Genomic DNA, 6,000 nt, shown 5'->3' on the forward strand with positions numbered 1-6,000 from the left:
GTCATCTCAATAGTCTACATCCAAGAATCCAGTTCACTATGGAAAAGGAAAAGAACAATTGTTTACCCTTCCTAGACACCTTAGTCACATGCCTGCCTAATGATACACTTACCTTCACCGTATACAGAAAACCCACACACACAGGCAGATACATTCACAAACTCTCCCACCACCACCCCTCTCAACAATATGGCATTATTAAAACTCTTACCAAGAGAACCCACAATCTTTGTTACAGTGGAACTGTGCTCACTACTGAGCTTAACCACATACACAGCACTTTCCTCTCCAATGGCTACAGCGAGCACAGTATCAAAAAAATAATCAACTCCTCCCCCATTTCCCATCCTTCTCGTCAACAAGATTTTAAAAATGCCATCACCATACCCTACATCCGTGGCACATCCGAAAAAATAGCCAAGATACTAAAACAGTACAACCTACACACAGCATATAAGCCCCACCGCAAACTGGCTACCCTTATCCGTTCTACGAAAGATCAGCTCCCTCTTCTCTCTCTGCCTGGAGTTTACAAAGTACCCTGTTCCTGTAAGCTGGCGTACTTTGGACAGACAGGCAGATCAGCATCCATCCGTCTAGAGGAACACAAGTCTTACATCTTCAAACACAACTACGGCCATTCAGGCTTGGCTGACCATGTTTTGGACACCACCCACAGGGTATCATGGAAGAAAACCACCATGCTCCACCACAGCAAATTCAAGAAAGAGAGACTTTTCTTAGAAGCAGCAGCAGCTCTCAAAAACTAACCAAATCTCAATAAATATGGTTGCATTAAGCTTCCGAAGATTTGGGAAACACTCATCACCAGAGTTCCCACCTTACATTCCAGGCCACCTACTACTGCCCTTAGAGGGCGCTCTACCTAGATAGGACTTTAGTGTCACCCACGTGGTTGGGCTTAGTATTGTTTGTTATTTGTGTATATGTTACATTAATTGTTTTTGTAATCCCCGTAGATGTCCTAGTGACTAGGACAAAATATAGGAAGTATTAAATTCTAATTTAATTCTTTTTGAGTGTTGTAAAAAATCCATTAAGCTTCCAACATGATGTCCTCACAGCACTTAAGCCTCTACACACGTACAATGAACTGCAACTACCACCATCATCTACAACAAATGCCATCTACCACCCATCATCACCACTATTATTTTCACAGACAATCACAAACATCCATGCCCACGGAGGGATTCGAAGCCTTCTGGCTGGAGAGCAGATATGCTGACCACTCGGCCAACCAGGCCAGCAAATACCATAGGCATGAATGTTTATAACTGTCATTAAGTGGGAGATGAATTTCATCACCCAGTGTGAGACCACCACCCTGCTTATTGGAGATTATTTTTATTTTTCTAACTTCGCACTGAAACAGTGCTACATTTAAACCCAGAAGAGGCCTAGACCCCAACAATATCCTGTGCTATCCAACTCCAGACCTGGGGATTTGAGAAGTCATTCTCTAGTAAGTCACCCATGCTGCCAGTTTGCCCTGCAAGGCATGCAAAGAAAGTATCTTGAAATCAGCCCGAGAGAGTCCAAAGATTAGTAAGTCCATACAGCTCTGCTGACACCATACACCTTTAAAAGAAGTACATTTTTGGTATGAAGTGATGTTCTTTCTGAAGTAGCTGAATCAAGTCCTGGTTTTCAGGAAGAACACCACTTCATACCAAAAATTTACCTCTTTTAAAGGTGTATGCTTTCTCATGATCGAGAGTAGTGAGTTGTCACACAGTACCCACAATCTGTACATCAATAATGATTAACTCATTTCCTCTTTTTACTACAAGGTCAGGCTTCCTGGATCCAATGTTAGTCCTATAGTGGAGTTCTTCAACTTATTCTCTATAACTCTCACTATTGCACGGTCTTCTGACACATACTCCACATGTGCAATAACAACATTCAGCAACATGAGCAAAGTTTCTATACTCTGCAGCCTGACAGCCTTCTCTGCAGTTCTTGTCATCATTTCTTCCTGGAGTTTAACGAGCTCAAGCCAGCAGAGAAATGATTCTTGTCCTAATTAAATCTATATATTCAAAACCAGGCAGGAAGCAACCTCCATCCTTGATCCATCGATGCCAAGAAGGAACGGGCTTAGATTCTTGTAATGCAGCTCCACTGACTGAATGGTGCAAACGTTAAAGCCCATCTCCATTGTTCAGCCGAGGCAGTCATAATCAGTATCCTTCCATCAAGCACCCATCCAGAGGTATGTTGATAATCATCTTTAATACATAAAGTCCTAGAGGCAGCAAGACATACTTCTGAAGAGGAGATGGAAAATTTTGTAATCTGGATAGACGTAATCTAGGCAGTAACCACAGAAATTAGAGAACCCCAAGACTTCCATGGTTTACAGTAGCATAGAAAAATGCTAGTGGCACATCATGAGGAAGATGCAACTGCAAATGGACTGCTACATCCATCAGGGATAGTACTGAGAGACTTTATCTAGGCCTAACCTATGATAGAATCTAGGAAGAAGGAAATAATTCAGAATGAAGAGCTTTTGTTAAGGTTTAAGTGGAGCTTTGCAGAGAAAAGAGAAAAAAAGATTCTAGAGTGAATGGGAAAGATTAACGGCCTGTCAGAAAGAAGAGAACTAAGGTATCTCCACTCCTCCAGAACCAAGATAGAATGCAAGAATATACAGCAGAGAAAACTCAAAGTTTGCAATCTTCAATTTCTTGTCTCAACCTGAGGAGATATCAATGAGACTTCATCACACTGATGTTTAAATCTCAAACTTGAAAGAAGTCGACTGCTTGATTTAGGAGTTCCTGTAAACCTTCTCTAGTAGAGGCCATGAGTATAAGGTCATCAGTGAATGCCACAGCATTAACAGCGGTTGTGTAAAGAAAGTAGCCAATATGGCTTGGAAGAGAGCGAAAAAACTCATCAATGACACAATTGGAGAAAACAAGAGGGGGGGCCTCCTTGGCATACACCCCCCCCCTAAGTGGTGGGATGGCCATTAAATGATCAATTAAATCTTGCAAGATAGGCAGAGGAACCAGCTGAAGCTGTGCAGCAGTAAAATCATCTGGTCATGCAGCTGATGAACTAGTTGGAAGTGAAAACTTTATTTCATCAAGAGATAATAGATAGAAAAGTTCTGAAAAGATGGATAGAAAAGATAAAAAAGACATCCTTCTGAAAATGGAACAACTCATGCATCTCACTTGGAGAAGGAGGAGATGCTCCATCCAGTATTGTTCTAGCACAAACGCTTCTGTTCCTGTTCTTCTTATATAATGTATCTCCACTCCTCCAGAACCAAGATAGAATGCAAGAATATGCAACAGAGAAAACTCCAAGTTTGTAATCTTCAATTTCTTGTCTCAACCTGAGGAGACATCAATGAGACTTCATCACACTGAGGTTTAAATCTCAAACTTGAAAGAAGTCAACTGCTTGGTCAAGCATTTGGGCATAAATATTTTTTCTTTCTATCTGCTTGGATTGAACAGATGACACAGGACGATACTCTACTAACTGGGAAGGAGAATGTTGCCTGGAAATTCTGTCTCCAAATAATGATTCAATTTTGCTGTAATATATACTTCACTGAGTGACAAGCTAATAATATTTTTGAAAACTCTGTGACTATACTGAGAGAAAGAGGATGCTGATCACAAGATTTTGTAAGGCATACTTGAAGAAGAGATGGAATTGAAGAAAGACACACTGTCAAAGTCCTTTTGGAGGACTTTGTCGCTACTACCCTCTTGAGATGATAACGATGGAACAGGAAGTCCGGGAGTGTTTCGTGCTCCTGTGGGATCTTCTAACATATATGTTCACAATCGCATCACTAGTTCTCTACAGGATGATAATTTATAATGCAATCTGATTGCAGCTATTGTCCACCTAGGCAGAACCTCTGCCAAAACCTCATTTATATAAGCTAATCTTCTATAGCTAATGAGGCTTCACAGAAGGTAAGGTGATGTTCCTCTTAAACAGTCCGCCGTGTCTTTGCATGTTCAGTACAGATTTCAGCATTAACAGCAATGGAATGTTTTGCATAGTAGTGGACACCAAGACTGATACAGATAGTAAAGTCCCACTGACATTCTGGGCAGACAAAGTGTCTTTGAGATGATGTTCCTAGATGAATGAAGATATTTTAATAGTTAGATGTTGTAGGAACACTGGAACTTGCAGAATGTTCCTCTTCAGTAGTCTACAGTGCTTTAGTTTGTTCAGTATAAACTTCAGTACTAAAAGCATTGGGATGTTTCACATGGTAGTGAATGCCAAAACCAATAGTGGTGAAAAGGCGCTCTGACAATCAGAGCAGACAAAGTGTCTGAGATAATGGTCCTGGTTGAACCAATGTGAATGTTATAGGAAAATTTAAAGTTGCAGGAAAGTTCACAGGGGGGTAATGGAATGTTTGGCTTGCTGATGCATACCCAGGCCTACTGGAGTAGTAAAGGTCTTCCTGCAAGTGGGATAAATATACTGTGTCTGTGTTGATAATGGTGACAGAGTCATATTCATTCTGGAATTTAGTGCTGATCTAATGGCTGGTCTTCTCATGGAGTGGAAGTTACTTCCACTCCATGAGAAGGCATTGATAGAAAAGGTGACAGATACATCATAATCCAAGTCAAGTAGAAGATCAATCACAGGATTGGAGTTGCATGGTCCTAAACTGCCTACTATGCTATTTTCTCTCTTCTGAGAAGAAAATAGCATAGAAAATGTAAAAAATAAATAAAAAATACAAAACAAATATAAAAATTAATAAAAATAGAAAGAAAAAAAAAAAACCTTAGCCCCACCACAGTACTAACGTACGTATAGGTTTACACAAAAACCTTTTATTGGCAGAGCTACATAAAAAAAAATAAACAAATAAATAAAAATCAATGATAAAATAAATCAACAGCACAGGCAAATTGGCCAGAGAACACATAAAAGTTACAAGTGAAAACACTATTAGAGAGGCAGTAGAGGGCATTGTGAGCAGATGATGAATAGTGGCAATGTGTGCAGATAGGTGCATTGTGTGTGGAGTGATTTGCCCTCTGACGATGAGCCCTTGGACTCCTTGGAGGTATCATGTACTAATAACAATAACATTAGTAATAAAATGACAAAAACTATGAAAACAGATAAGAACAACGTGAAAACATCAGCTACATCCTGAATGGTAAACCCTTAGAACAAGTATTTAAGCATCATTTTTAACAAAGATGTCAAATTAAATGGAAATAGACAACAGAACTCCCTACCATACTAGAGATACTTATTCATTAAGTAACACTGGTATGGTAAAGAGTTAAATTAATACATTTATATGGAATAAGAGAAAAAAATTAGCCAAACACTGAACTGTCAAGAGAATGTTCAAATAAATTTTAATTTATGGATCTGAGACTGGATTAGAAGCAAAACAGTTCATCAAAGACCAAAGAAGATTAGAGAACAAACACTGAAATATGAAGTTCTATGAAAAATTATGGGAGTGAAGAGATGGCATCAATAGTAGAATCACGTTAAAATTAAAATATTAGAAAGGAACATGACACCATTATCATTTAAAAATGTGTAAGCATCTCTAACCTCAGGATGAATGAGCAAGGAAAGATCAACAAAACAAGTGTTTGAAGCCAGGAAAAAATTCCCAGAAGAAGACCAAAGTCTAGTGTATAAGTGCTTTAGAAAGACTGAAACATATCCAACAATATTGGAATCAGATTAAGTATTGGAATTCAGATTGCAAACAGATAAGTATATTGTGTAGCTCAGTAGAAGTGGTGTTTGCACTCTACAGCACTTGACCGGAAAAAGAAAGGATTTGGTGGTTCAAATCTAGTCGCCGACTAGAGGAACTTTTTCTAAGCCTTTTTTTCGGCCGGTTCCCGAGTTAGTCGATCTCTGGCACAGGCTAGCGGGTTTTTTCTCCCAGAAACTCAGGTTTTTCGTCCTGTAAACTCAAGAAAATCGACCATAGAACCC

Source organism: Typopeltis vanoorti, chromosome 1 (genome assembly GCF_054136105.1).
Source record: "Typopeltis vanoorti isolate ZY-2024b chromosome 1, IOZ_Tvanoo_1.0, whole genome shotgun sequence".
NCBI lineage: Eukaryota > Metazoa > Arthropoda > Arachnida > Uropygi > Thelyphonidae > Typopeltis > Typopeltis vanoorti.